Source organism: Triturus cristatus, chromosome 2_2 (assembly GCF_964204655.1).
Source record: "Triturus cristatus chromosome 2_2, aTriCri1.1, whole genome shotgun sequence".
NCBI lineage: Eukaryota > Metazoa > Chordata > Amphibia > Caudata > Salamandridae > Triturus > Triturus cristatus.
The window spans coordinates 1015842676-1015858910 of NC_140582.1; the positions used below are offsets into that span (position 1 = coordinate 1015842676).

The following is a 16235-nucleotide window of genomic DNA, read 5'->3' on the forward strand; positions in this document are numbered from 1 at the left end:
CGGGCTGAAGGAGACTGCCCCTGTGCCCAGGGACCATGTGTGCTGGCCTGCTGCCTGTGTTCTAAGCCAGAGTGCCCCATTGTTCTCTGGGGGGAACAGCACAAAAGGAGCGCTGTGGGCTGCTCCTGCAAACTGGCCTGGAAGCCCCCAGTGTGTTTCACTTGGGGGGAGGGAACTTCCCTAAGCGCTGGTTCGGAGGAAGCACCAGAGGCTCTGCCGCATCATCTTGTGTAGCCCTGAGGGGAGAGAGGGCCGTTCAGAACCCCAACCAGCATATGGAATGTGCTGGCGTGTTCTCTTGCAGCGCATGTTGGGTGCTTTGTTTTAAAGCCTCTAAGAAGCTCTGCCGTCCCAGGAAAAGAAGTTGGAGGGCTCGCTATTGGGGCCTATTTTGTTTATACTGCTGCACCGCACTCGGGGCACACATAGTTGGGGAAGACAAGAGTGAGTAGCACACCCGTCCCATGTGAGAATTGTGCCCATAACGGAGTGCTGAATCGGCAGACAGGAAAGCCCTGCCTCTGGGACAAGAGCATTGTGGGGACGCCCAGGTTCAGGCCAGACGACCTGATGGTCGCCCCCTATGTTTAAGTGAGGATTAAGGTAATTAGGATGTCTGCCTAATATGTTTATGGTATACTGACAAGGTGATGGTCTTGCTACGGTGGCTATTCATAATGTGCTTAGGCTATGGTGGTAATGTGTTCACCTAGTAAGCGATTAACGTGCACTGCTGGCGACAGTGGGCAGGATGGGTTTTGGTGATGTACTACACTACTGTTGATTATGTGTTACACCATATGCTAATATGTCTATGCATAATGTGGTTATGCTGAGTGTACTATAGCCAGTAGGTACTAGTTGTTTTTATTTTCACTACTTGTGTGTTCTAATGGTGATGACAGTGGTCCAATTGGCCCTGTAATGTATATAATCCCCTGTGAAGTAGGACCTAGTGCCAGGTGGCACAGTTTATATATGTGATTACATTATAATGTGTTTTATGAGTAATACAAAGGCTATTTTTTATATAACCTTGTGCGGAGTTTCTTTTAGGGTGCGCCTAGTGTGTAGCTGCTGCTTGAGGGTGTTGCGCAAACACTTTACACATTGCCTCTGGGATAAGCCTGACTGCTCGTGCCAAGCTACCAAGGGGGTGAGCAGGGGTTATCTTCAGTGTGTAACTCCCTTGCCCTGACTAGAGTGGTGGATTCTGCCTGACTCAGGCGCAAGCCTTAGCCAACCAGAAGTCCCATTTCTAACAATTACAAAAGCACTTATGAGAATATAATAATTTCCATGGATTTAGGTTCTGGAAAAATAATAGCAAATAACACTGCATCTGCAAAACCAACAACTATCCCATACACAAAATTGAACTGATCACAAAAAGGAGAAGGGAAGACCACCAGACGCCACACCATGAAGCCACTGGTGGCTTAACAAAGGAAGCATATAGGACAGACACAGACCAACTGGTAGATGGCTCATTACTATAGGCAGCAATAAATCAATCAATTGATATAAAATGCTTCACATGATCTCTAGTCAAATCAAACATCAAAGCTTTATTTGATTCATCAAGCAAATCATAAAAAGCACATAATAAAATACACAGCAATTTAAAAAGGAGGTACACTCATTAAAAATACTATATTATTAGACCAAAATGATTGGTCCTGGGTTCCCCTAGCCTTATTTCATGCTTATAAAAATTGAACTTATGCCTCAATAAAGGAATGCCAACTTGTTCCTGGAATGTGTGGAGTCTACCACGAATAGCTGCAGAAGACAAAGTAATGGTATTTTAGCACCCTTTCAATGTTACCCTTTTTCAGGTAATAGGGTCTGAGGTCTTCTTTCCATTAATTGGAAATTTAGATTGTCAAACACAAACGTTATCAAACATTATCAAATATGACGTCCAAAGAAGGGGCATAGCCGTATACGTATCCGCTAACCTGTGGTTAAGAATAACAGACCTATAGTTATCAGTGCTGTGATTAATGGGGATTATAGGCAGGAAAAGCATCCCCTCCTTTTATTAAACATATATTTAAATCCAAAAAATGCCACGAAAACAGTTTTAGAAAAAACTCACAAAATTATTTCAAATATTAAATTAACCTACCCAGACACTTTTGTCTTCTAACTGGAGATTTTAACATGAGTTTAACAAAAGACAAGAAAGTAAATGATCATACACACTTACAGGACCACCTATTGAACATAACCACTCAAATTAAAAGCTTATTTTGCCATTTTCTTACATTTAATAGGTCTGCAAGGCATTGAATGGCCATAGTCCTAATGCCCAGCCTTTAGCATCAACTCGTATTTTAGGTACCTCTCAATCTACCCTGGATTATACATTTGTAAATTTGAATTAATAATTACAAAATTGAACTAGGATCAGAGAATAACCCCTATCCCCAATCCACCTCTACAATGCACAAAAAACAAATCTTCCCACTAAGGCGACCTTGCTGCCCAAACCTAGAAGTATTCCATATAAAATGATTTAAATGCACAGGTTCAATTAATCGAAGAAGTAATCCACTTCATACCAGAGTGCTTACAGTGTTGGGATCAAACAGAAGAATACGCCCTGCCTCCTAACAGATTAAACTATGTCTTAGAATAGACCAATCTTACAGTCCATCTGATTGTAGAATGTGCAGTACAGATAGTCACAAGGGAATAAAACTTATGAACACCACGAAAAACAATATATGCTTCTCAGAAGCCCTACAAACAGAAAAGAGAATACTTTACAATGAATTGTGGTATTTCAAGAAGACTCCCAAATCCCAAATAACTTTTGTAAGAAAAAGAATTTAACTTATATGGCACAACTACAAAAAGGCAATCTAGAAGTCAAAAATGTCATGTAGAAATCATATTTGGTCACTTTTATTTATAACCTGTAAGACCAATGATCAAAGAGGATTTGGAATCCTATCAATATTTTATCCCATGGTTACAACAATGCAAAGAATGTGAACATAAGTGAGCTGACCTGGAGATCACACATAGAAAAAGAATATGGTAAAAATTCTGATCATCTGATCAACAAGTTTCATGAAAGTAAAGTAACATCCAGTACGCCAAGCAGACCCTATTATATGACTCCAATGAGCTGCAGTCAATAATAATAAAATCAAATACAGACGGTGCCACAAGCCCAAACAGTATGCAACTGGGTTGTTCAAAGAAGCTTTAGATAATTGGTTTAAAACCATGACCTCTTTGTACAACTATTTTCAGATAAAGACTGAAATCCTGTTTTTTTTTTAGAGGTTCTATACTTCACCCAGTGTATAAAAATGGTCCCTCTGATGGCCCAATGAGCTACAAGCTGAGAGCCCTCCTTGATGTGGAGGTTTTTGGAGGCAAATATTTTGTAGGCCTATTGTTACAAAATATGGATGCATGAGCAGAGGAAAAAACATTGTTCCATTACATCAACCTGGTTTTCATACCGGAGTCAACACTTCATCCAACATAGCTGAATTAACACTATTGATAGACGAATCATGGAACACTGAAACCCCACTCTTTGCCTGTTCTGTTGATCTTAAATCAGCATTTGATAAACAGTCAATGCACATTATGTGGTGAAAGTTGTACCAATGGGGCATTCCAACAAAGTTAGTACAAGCAATACAACTTTTGTATTCAAACACATGGGTTCAGGTTAAGTTGGATGATGGCAAAACACTATCAAGGAAAACCGCAATGGGTATCTTAAACCACAATAACCGATTTCAGAAGATTAATAAACCATTCTCTAAAAATTATATTGATGCAGAAGATAAAGATGAATTTGTGAGAACAAACATATACCTGAATGGTGATAAACGTACAAACAGAATAGACAGCAAAGCTCTTTCAGTACCCCTTTTTTTGCAACATCTTAAATTGAAGTTTGTGTCTTACCATATAGGAGGTTTCCTTGGTGAAGAACTAATTCTAAAAAGGGAACAATCTTGGTCAATAGAAACTTGCAGGCTCTGTGGCTAAAAAAAGACCTAAATAATACTACAGGTTTTATATACTTGCCTTCAGATATTAGACCTCAGAAAAAAGCTACTATGCTATACTTAAATACCTGAGAGGTAAGCACTTGCAGACAAGCACTAATTCAGAGTTTAAATGGACAACACACCCAGTTGAATTTAGAGTTTGTCAAATGTATGTGCATAACAGCTACTAAGCTGGGGGCACAGGCCCAATCAACACCCAATAGTGGGCTATCAATAGATAACTGTGACACTATAAATAGGTTTTAATAACATGGGAACAAACCAATACGTTTGAATTATGGCAGTGCCTGCTTTTTCTCTTCCCTTATTTATTTGTGATGAAGCTTTTGAATCTTTTAAATCTCTTTTAAAATTGCATACCTTATTTGGATTTATCACAAGTCGGGTCTGGTGGCTTAATGGACCAACGCATCTGTAGGGGCCTGTGTTCAACCTCATGGTCACAGGTTCCAATCCCGGCAGGTCCACTTCGCTTTTCATCCTTCTGAGGTCAAGAAAATGAGTACCATCGAGTTGGGTTACAATAAACATCTGCTATTCCACACTAAACCTCCCTTGGGTGAGTGTGTGCTTTACAAATACACAGTATGTTACTATGTACATTTTGTAATGATTTTGATTGATCGAACAATAAAGAATACCTACCTACCTACCCAGTCGGTCTCATTTTGAGTGCTGCAAAAATTCTTAATTTGGGCAAAATAATTAAATTCCTAGTCAGGCTCAAATTGTGCTTCTGCCAGGAGATTTTGAATGAGCAAATTCCTGTAGGTGTTACTTGTGAAAAATATTTCACAAAATGGAACACTGCGTTGTAATAACAGCTGGTAAGACTAGATAATTGCTTTTCCCTATTTTCTAATGTGAAACAGGGATTCTGGTAAAAATTATACCCAGGATAATGCTATTCCTGGTGTCTCTCCCAAAGCAGTTTTTGCACCCATATTTTGACCTCTCAGGTTTGTAAACTGTATTAGAACATCCTGCTGTTTTATAACATTAGCAACTGTGGTTTAAATGGGGATGAATCCTACGAGCTCTATTTTCACAAAAGAAAAATGACGTTTATTTCTTTATCTGGCATTTGTTGTTACTACTTAGTTTTTATTTCCACAGAAATTCCAGACAAAGATAAGAAGTGTTTGACACCATTCCTTGTTGGCTCCTGAACTGGACTGAGGTGGTGTGTTACATACTATGAGTCCCAAATCTATTGTCATGAAGTGCCATTTCTAGCAACAATCCCATTCAACTCTTCAGTTTCCCATCTGGGTGAATGTGGCCATCTTTTTTCTGAGCTATTAAGGCCCTCATTGTGAGTTGTGTTATCCCACCTGGAGTGCTAACTCCGGGTGGGACACTACCCCTGGCCATTAGAAATAGCCTGGTGTCAAAGGGCCAAGTACTTCCAAACCCTTTGATATTGCTTCCGGTTTCATCGGGGTCAGATCCGCACCTGGTGAACCCAGAACTCCTGCAGGGACATTGTCAAGGGCAATAGGCAGGAGTACAGCCTGGCCCCACCTCCACAAACCATAGGTGGAGCTTTCAACACTTCTCCCCAGATTGCCTCCGCCCTGATCCCCGGGTCATTTTCAGCCCTCCTGCATTGAGCAGGTAGAAAATGTCTGAAGTTTTTCCCCTGAAATTAAGGGAAACGACAAATAAAAACATCCCGTATTCCAGGGTCTGTGTAATTATTCCTCATGACATTTCACTGCCCTTTTTTGCTACGACTCATCATTTAGGTATAATGAAGGTTTCTATGTTACTACTATACATGTAATACATTCACATTATATGATATACTGATTTCTCATTTATTCAACCTGGTATTACATTCCTGTCACTAGAGGCCCCTTCAATTGAATGCTCCAGGTTGGAAATTATTTGAAATAGAGTGGGAGTGGGGTAGGGGGAGTTACACATTATGTGAAATAGACAGAAACACATGACTGGCAGAAAGTTAGAAATCATGGCAAACTTTTAGATCCATATTGGTTTAAGATCTAGGCCACCTCCACAGTGTCTCATCTCCCTAACTAATAAATTAACCTGAAGACTGACAGCTGAAGACAAAATTGGAGAAACTGAGATTCAAGGAGGGACCATTAACATTATTCTGAAGGCAAGGAATGCCAGAGCTCCAGAATTCACTCTTCCTTGGGTGGGCCAATACTCTAATGAGGTGTATGTGCTCTTCGCCCTGTAAGGGTTAATTTGCTTTTTATTATAATCTTCAAATATATGTTTTTTCCTGTATAACATTGCTCTGTCTTATTACTGTTAATAGTCCTTTGTCGTAGGGATCAAGATCTCATAACAAAAAATCAATAATAATAAATGTAATTCATATTTAAATCACTGCACTGATTTATAAAGACATCTTAGATGGACACACTCTCATGGAGTGGCTACAACTTAGTTGAATAAGCATCTAATCAAACTTTGAGTGAGAAACCGTGTGAAAAATGTGTGATAAAGATCAGTGGCGAAGGAAGGGAGGTGCGGTGGGTGTGGGCCGCCCCGGGAGCCATCCCTGAGGGGGGGTTGACAAAATGGCAAAAATTTGTGTTTTGAACACATATTTTTGCCATTTTGTCCAGCCGGGGGTGACAAGAAATTTTCCGCACAGGGTACCACCTGACCTTGCTACACCACTGATAAAGTTAAACTTCCAATTAAGGCAGTCACTCGATTAGCACGTGCGGAAGAGACATGTACACTTAAAGATCTGTAGGTGGGTTTACCTTGGAAGCACCAGGAGTCATTCGAGGTACTAGAGACCTTGAATATTATGGGCTTTCTATGGAGTGATTTAATTATCTTATAGATTTAACAAGTGACTTCTGGTGCAAGTGAATTAAAACGTATTGACCACTATTTAACGTGCTAACAGTGGCAATTACTTACTCTGCACATATGGGCTTGAACTGAACGCATAATGAGGGGAAGGACAATTAATAGCATTTACTGCCTGACAGCATGTGGGTAATATGGCTATAATATATGGAAGCCTACAATCCCTATAAAAACGTTCTATAGTATTCCTTTTACAGTCTTTTTGTAAATTTACTGGCTATCTGTAATACGAAAGTGACACACCTATGGAACTGTAATCACATATTACCGTGGAGTTGTAAGGTCATAATATCTGATGCCAGAACCAGTGCACAGTGTGGAAGGCAGTCCACAGAGAGTAAATTACAAAAGTCCCATCCAATGAAGAGCAACAAAGTTCTCTCTCCGGTCCTGCAGTGTTAACAATTGGCAACGACAGGCAACCCAGAATGTGCCTGTGTCTGATGAGGTCTGCCTCGGGTTTGAGTCATATTGTGACATCACTCACAAGATGGCCCGTTTAGTCAATGAAAATACCAATTCTTTTTTCTGCTTCTCTGTACTGTGGAAATATGGATTCTTATGATCAGTTATGTCCCCTATCTTGGACCCCAACGGTTTCATGTATAAATCATAAGTACATGTATGTTTCCTCCAGTTCCAGTTATGAAGACGCAAACACATGTGCGTCCACCGTCAACATGTCCTCTTTCAGATCCGCCATGAATGGGCCGGATATTCTATTCCTAAGTATGAAAGGCCACCGGCTTTATATGGTTCATTTATCCTATTTTACAGTCCAGGCGAGTAGGCCCTGATTCTGCCATTAAGCCTTTTCTGCCTTCTGCCTCTGAAAGCTCCAGTCTGAACTTGCATCTGTATCCATGAACTTTGTCCTACTCCCTGTGCGGCTAACGGTGCCTGACTCGGCCTGTCTGACTGCCTGCCAAAAACTGTATTTCACCTTCAAGATTATCTGCTCTGCTCCGCTCCTCATCCAATGCATTCCTGTCTAGTAGTTTAAGTAAACATTCTTTCAGCTATCGAGCAAAAGGCCCGGCTTCTCTGTCTTTATGCAAGTAATTCATAGCCCTGTTACTATGGAAGATTTCTGCCCTCGCATCTAGTGTAGACACTTAGACGCTTGTACACGCACTAACAGTCAGTATAGTCAGTATAGAATAAGATTCTATCCTAAGAGACCTTTCTTTTTGGATAACACATTTCTTTAAACATAGGATGTTAGATATGATTTGGGATTAGGTTGACATAACCCCAGACTTCTGTCTCCACATGTAGAGCTAAATGTCAAGTCCCCTTCACCCCCTAGTTGCACGTCAATCACACGTCATGCTGCTGCGCGCGCATCTCTGCCAAGTATTTCTGCTGACGTTGCGAAATTCTTCCGTAGAACCACCCATTTATGACATCGTATCCAATGACGTTCTTTAAGTTACGCCCAGTTACACCCATTCTTGTTACGCATGTATGTTCTTATCTTTGTAATTAACTGTTACGCCTCCTGCATCTGTTTCACTATAACGCCTATTGTATAAAAATGATTACTTGTCAATAAAGTTTGTTCTTCACTTCCTGAACCTTCGTGGTGATGGAATATGGAGTCCTCAATTCGAATTGATTTTGGAATAAAGCCCGTTCCGAACCTCTAATACCACGGATTCTGCCTCTTATTTTACTGAGCTATTATTATAGATTTTCCGCATCAAATTAAGTCCCGGTAATTAAATTATTTACAAAATAAATGGCGCCCGAATAGGGACACTTTCTCATCTCACGCGCCGGAGGTGCGTTGCAGGCCCGGTCTCCTGTCACAGCTGGACGGACAACAACGCGTACCCACAGGATTTCCTGTATCTCCCTCCTGCCGAGCGGGGGTAACTGAGGCTGCGATCAACACCCAGACGAGGCGGTGAGAAGTGCGAAGTATCCCGACCAGAGCCTAGCTGAGAGAGCAAGATCCGAGGTATACAGAGGCCCACCAGTTCCGAAGTTCCGAAGTATCGAGTCGAGTCCAGTCCGGTCCGAGTCCAGTTCAGTTCAGTTCCGAGGCCTTCCGTTCCGAGCTACCCGGTGAGTACCATTATCGGGGAGGCATTCTGACGTGCACATAGGTTGTGCCGGTCAAGACGGGTTTGGGTGCACAAATCCGGTCTGCACTGTTTCAGCAGTGTATCTGTACTGTTTAGCAGTATATCAAGTATGTCAAGTATATAATTCAGAATTACCTAGTTAATGCCGAGTATCATGTTTAGTGACTAGTTCCCTAAATGGCCATCATTGTTGTTCATTAAATATTAAATGTTAAATGTTTTAAATATGTTCTGCATATTGTGGTGTGAATGACTGTTCATTATTGTGTTTTGTTGTATTAAACGTGTTCAGAATTAGGTATCAGATCAGATCAGTTCTCAATATGCCGCTCTTTTCGAAATTAAGACAGATCAAAACTAGAAAAGGAGTACTCGAAGAAGCTGTTCCCATTCCTCCTAGGGACACTCCAGGGTACTTCATGTATCATAAACATGGCCTAGACGCCATATTATTTCTTGATTTATGGGTAGACTACACCAAGGAATTACCAGAAAGTCAGAGGTGGCCCGCAGCTGGGACCTGGGATGCAGATTGTATCGTGAAAGTAGAGGAAGAATTATGGAAAAAGAAAGCTAGACAATCACAGAAAGATGCCATTGAATTATGGCGTAAAGAATCGTATAGACGTACAGAAAAAGCACGTAGACAGGAAGAGAAGAGTAAGGAGAATTCAGATAAAGTTCGAGAAAATTTATTAATTGAAGAAGGTACTCGAGTAAAAGCAGAACAAGTAGACAGACAAAGAAATGCCCTTATGAATGGTATGTATCCTCTTCTGGCCGAAGGGTTACCTAAGGCTACTCTGGAGATACCCAAAGACTTGCCACCCCCATTGTTTCCGATAAAAGTACATCCCAAAGGGCATCCCAGAACCGCAGAAGATGTTTTTCTGTCTTCTTATTTAGATGACGCAGCTCCCGAGTATGCTAATGCTGCGCCACATAGACCGCCTGCCGAGGGGGTTCAACGCCAAGACCCTCCTCCGTCTGTACCTCCGCAACAACAAATTCCGACAGAAGTCCCGGCAAGCACATCTGTTTCTACAGCTGCACCCACCACTATGGTTGCCATATCACGTTCAACGAATCCTTTCACATCCAGCACCCCAGGTGGTGCTACGGGAGGTACAACAAACATTTTTTCCACGCCACCCAGAGTAAATAAACTTTCCTTTCAAGAATCAACCCACCAACGTACGCCCAAACTAGTAACTCCCGACACGCTTAAAGAACTTCTAATAGATTGTAGATATGATCCTGTGCCCGGCAAAAAGGATGAAATGCTGCTGGCATCATTACGTATCCGACGAGCTGCAATATATTTAGGGAGGCTACCAGGAATGACTGCACATTTAGAAAATATATATCATTTTGTCCAGTCAGGACGAGATTCCGAAAGTATTAATAGAGCCTTGGAGTACCAGAAAGTGGAGATACAGGGGGAACTGTTACGTTTCCTCATAAATTGTGTGGTCAGAAATCAAGACCGACCAGGAGTAAATCCGGAAGAAATGCAAATTCTTACCACCTGGAGTCGGAATATATCAGAAGGGAGACATGATAAACGATCATGTATAGTAGCTATGTGCCTCAAGATCCGCAAAGAAATAGAACGAATACACGAAGAAAGATTAGCAGTAGACGAGCCTGAACAAACCGAAGAGGGGGAAGAAATAGAACTGCCCACAGGACAGTTAGAAACTATGGCCTATGTAGGTAGAGGAAGATCTTGCAATAATACTAGATGCTTTACTGATCCGATACGTCCGATACGTTCAGATAATAACAGAAATTTCCAAAACCCAATAATAAATATAAGGTCCCCCGAACATTCGTTCCAAGCCGCTGACAAATTGCTCCGAGCACGAAGGGGTTATCACATACTCGATTCTATGGACGAACAAGAATTAGCCAGGTCAGCCGTTCACTGGGTTGACAGTCCCGGAAAATATAGTGATGATACACTAGCACACACGTTTTTGAACCTCAACCCCGATGAACAGCGTTTAGCTGGTATCTACATGATTCAACAACTCCTCGTATTATATAAAAGCCAACACTCCGATCCTGGTCCCTTACCTGATATGTTAACTGAATTACTCACGAATAAATGGAGAGGTTCAGGTACTGAGTTAATTAGAGAAATACTGGAATCCAGAAAGCAGTATATTCTTTTTGTATGCCCCGAACATGTCTCACTGCCCATCAAGGAAAGAACGACGTATTATATGGATAGACAGAATCCCTTACGCGAAGTGCACCCGATAAAAGGTGATGACAATCAGTTTAAACGTGTGTTTGTATACACACCCATATCTAAAATAGAACTATTAGAAATGAAGAAAGTGGTACCCAGTCATGACAAAGACCCAGCGGGTTTCCACCGTGAAATTAAAGACATGTTGCTCATGGGAGAATATACCTATCCCGACATTATGACAATATTGAAGGTATTAATGCCTGCGGGCATTTACGAAAAACTCAAGGAAAAGGACTGGGAGGTGGGAGACCAGAAGATAGATTGGACAGCATTAGAAAACGAAGAAAAAGCTCGAGGTCCAGGTTCAGGGCTTGGGGAAAAGACCAAAACACTACCAGGTTTACTAGTACAGGTACTGCCACGTTTATTAACTACGAAAAAGGAAGACTGGGGTGCAATCTCAGCCTGTAAACAAAAGCAAGATGAAGACACTAGTGATTTCTATGCCCGATTCGAAAAATGTTTTGGTATAAATAGTGGAATAAAAGCAAGTAGCGAATCTTATCCACATCTGTTTGTGACAAAATTAGTTGAAAATGCCCTGCCCCAAGTTAAGAATAGAGTATTGAAATTCGAGAGTACCTGGCAAGGTAACACTCCGTCACAAATGTTACAAATGCTACAGTACCATCACAATAGAATTAGAGAGGAACAAGAACATGAACAAAGACGCATGAAAGACACGAAAATGAAAATGCTAGTTTCCCAGACAGTTCCAGCTGACGGTCATAAAAAGGGTATGACACAGTCTAGTGTTTCAGCAGGTTCTGTAAAAGGGACATGCAACTATTGTAAACAGCCAGGTCATTATGTACACGATTGTCCAGTTTTAAAACATAATATCGCCATAGGTAATACAAAAGAAAGACCACGACCACTTAGACAGGATCAGAACCAACAAGGAGCCCCGCAGCATGCACAGTCCATGCCAGCTCCGCAACAGTCTCTGCCGGCTCCACCATCGCAGCCTATTGCTGCCACACAAACAACGACACGACAGATGTACCAGACTGCACAGTATGACTACCCTGATTATCAACGATACTCATGAAACAGCCTAGAGAGGGAAGTTGGCTTACCCCTTATCGAGGTCCCTGTAGATCAAGAAGGACCTTATGTACACAGTGAACTGTTAGGCCAGGATAGGAAATTTTTACTTGATACAGGGGCAAGCCGAACAACCATAAAACGTAGTGAAGTTCCAGGGGCACCCCTCTCAGGCTCACAGAATATTTCCCTTGGTTTTTCAGGAAAACCTATCATTAATGAGGTATCACAGCCTCTTCCACTTACGATTGGTCCTTTGACACGAACTACAGATTTATTGCTTACTAAATCATGTCCAGAAAACCTGTTAGGTATAAAAACATTGAAAGCTCTAGGAGCTATAATATGTTGTTCTCCGGAAGGAGTAAGATTGTTTTTACGTGATTTCAAGGGGCACTATGTGTCCCGAGATATGGATCACCGACTGCAGACTTTACCCACACATTTATGGGCACAAGGCCCTACAGATGTTGGTTGCATGAACATTACACCATATCGAGTCACACTAAAGACAGGAGTGGTACTACCACGAATGCGACAATACAAGTTACCCCCAGATGCTGTAGTGGCTTTACTGCAAATCATTGACGAGCTTATTACCCAAGGAGTGGTTGTGGAAACCGACTCCAATGTATGTAATTCCCCGATAATTCCGATCCTTAAACGAACTGATCCAAAAGCCTCGCCAGTATATCGATTGGTTATTGATCTGCGCGAATTAAATAAATGTATTGTACCACAATACCCCGTAGTTCCAGACATTTCTTCATTACTGACAACCATTGATTCTGAAGCAACATTCTTTACTGTAATTGATCTCAAGAATGCCTTTTTCAGCGTCCCAATAGATCCGGAAAGCCAATACTTGTTCGGATTTAGTTTAAATAGACGAAGCTTTAAATTCACGCGCGCACCTCAAGGATTCACAGAAAGCCCCAGCATCTATAGCCAAGCACTGAAACGAGAACTTGACAGTATCCACATGCCAGTCAACACTGCCCTGCTTCAATATGTCGATGATCTGCTGATCACCGCTAGAAGCGAACCTGAATGTGAAAAAGCTTCACTGACGGTTTTACAATTTTTGGCCGAAAAAGGGCACAAGGTGTCCCCTTCTAAGCTGCAATTCTGTGTCCAGCGAGTTGTTTACCTTGGTCACTCGCTGTCCAAGGAGGGAAGGCAGCTTACACCCGACCGCATACAGTTAATTGATAACATGTCAGTACCCAAGACACAAAAGGAGGTGCGGGCTTTTATAGGCCTCACTTCATATTGTAGGCAGTGGATCCCTCAGTATGCATTTCTAGCAAAACCACTTATTCAGTTGACAACACAGGAGGCGGCCACATCGACTGTCCTCCCTTGGACTCAAGAACATACACACGCCTTTGAAAGTTTAAAGAAAGCTTTATGCCAAGCACCTGTTCTAGCAACACCATGTTACAGTAAACAGTTTACACTCTTTGTTACAGAACGCGAAGGTACTGCCTTGTCAGTACTCACACAGGAACAAGCAGGATCACACAAACCATGTGCTTATTTTTCTAGTACATTAGATCCCGTAGCTCAGGCTCTGCCTGCGTGCCTGAAATCAGTGGCAGCGACAGCTTTAGCAATCAGACAAAGCGATGCCATAGTGTTAGGACATCAATTGACAGTACAAGTACCACACGCAGTAGAGGTTCTCTTGAACCGCACACAGACACAACACTTGACTATAGCAAGACTCACCGGTTACGAACTAACATTGTTTCAGCCACACATAGAAATCAGACGTTGTAATACATTGAATCCTGCCACACTTTTGCCAGTAAACGGAACAGACCCACTAGCACATGATTGTATTGAAGTTATTACTATCACGACGAAACCCAGACAAGACTTGACAGACGTCCCATTGACAGATCCAGACCTGACGTTGTATGTAGATGGTTCATGTATGAGAACAAGTACAGGAGAGCTAGTGGCCGCGTATGCAGTCACAACAGACACTGAAGTCATTGAAACAAATCGTATTAATACCTTGTCAGCTCAAGCAGCAGAGCTCATCGCTCTGACACAAGCCTGTATTCAAGCCACAAATAAGAAAGTCAACATATACACAGATTCACGTTATGCATTCGGAGTCGTCCATGACTTCGGCGTGCTGTGGCGAGAGAGAGGTTATTTAACTTCTCACGGTGCCCACATTCAGCACGGACCCCTCATCCATGCCTTATTAGATGCAATACATCTACCCACTGCAATATCAATTATGAAATGTAAAGCTCATACGAAAGTTACTGATATCATTTCCCAAGGCAATGATCTAGCTGACAGAACAGCTAAACAGACTGCTCAAACTCACAAATCTGACATGACAAAGACAATAGTTCCGACACCAACACATTGCATGACGGTTAAGGATCCCGCTCTTGACGTAATTGACATACAGACACATGCTACACCAGAAGAAATAAAGAAATGGACTGAATTAGGAGGGATCCAAACCGATCAGGGATGGATGACGAAAGAAAAATCTATATGGTTTCTTCCCGACTCAATGGTCCAAGTTATCATTAATACAATACATAGTCCAGCGCACCTAGGAGAAAAAGCTATGCTAGACAGCATTCAACACATTTGGTTCAACAAACATTTACGAGCAGCAGCTAAACAAAAAGTTCGTACCTGTATGATCTGTTGTCAGTTTAACCCAGGTAAAAGCATTCCCGTAGAACAAGGTGGATTTCAGCCTCCTGATCACCCTTTTGAAGTCCTCCAGATGGATTATATCCAGATGGAACGATGTCGAGGATTCAAATATGTTCTTGTAGTTGTTTGTGCTCTTTCCCGTTGGACAGAGGCATACCCGGTTTCAGATTACACTGCCCCGACTACTGCCAAACAGTTGGTTCGAGAATTCTTCCCACGGTACGGTTTACCACGTGCTGTCTACTCAGATAACGGCCAGCCGTTCTCATCCGAATTAATGAAACACGTTTCACTTTTGTTAGGTTATCAATGGAGATTTCACTGTGTCCGACACCCCGAGGCAGCAGGTCTCGTGGAACGACATAATCAAACTCTGAAAATAAGATTGTCCAAAATATGTAGAGAGAAAGGTGTCGACTGGGTAGTAGCCTTACCAGTTGCACTCTTTTACATGAGAATGGTAGCACACTCTCGAACAGGGCTATCCCCGTATGAGGTGATCTTCGGTAGACCACCAAATATGTGGGGGACGCCTATACCTCATAAAATAACTGACATTGACTGTAATATGCTGACAGATTACCTGGCTTCCTTGATGTCTGCACTACAATCTTGTCGTTCACAGGTAGCTGCAGCCTTTCCCGACAACACCGAGGTGAAACCCCACGACGTAGTTCCGGGGGATTTGGTGTTAGTACGGAACTTTGACCGGAAGTCTCAGCTGGATCCTAGGTGGAAATCGCCTCAAGTCGTACTGTTAACCACGAGGACAGCCGTGAAGATCGAAGGTCGAAAAGGCTGGATACATTCAAGTCATATCAAGAAATTTCATGGACTACCATCCGATATAGAGACTAAACCCTGTATTTCCTCAAAGACAGACTCAAAGCTTCCTTTGGTTGAAAAAACGAACTCAGAACTGTATAGACTAAAACTACGGTCCAATAAGTCAGACAATTTGATTGTTTAAGTCCTCTCCAAGGTGAATCGGTTGAATTTGTCTCTGACATGTATCCTCTGGACCGGAATAGAGAAAGAAGTAATCAAATCCAGTTGAAGAAACATGCGTACTGTAAATCACTGCGTAGTCATTGCACAGTGACGTTATTAATTTTATTTTTCTTATGTCTTTTAATAATGGCTGCAAGTATATTGTTGCACATATATTATCCTATTTCTAAACATGTTTACAATGTTACTGCTGAACATTCTTTTAGTGAATTTCCCCCGCATGAG

At 41.8% G+C, this 16235-nt stretch overlaps 1 protein-coding gene across 5 annotated transcripts in view; it reads left to right on the forward strand.

Moving 5' to 3' along the window:
- Window positions 1–16235, forward strand: part of SORCS2 (sortilin related VPS10 domain containing receptor 2) — a 2262720-nt gene that overhangs the window by 676737 nt on the left and 1569748 nt on the right. The window lies entirely within an intron of this gene.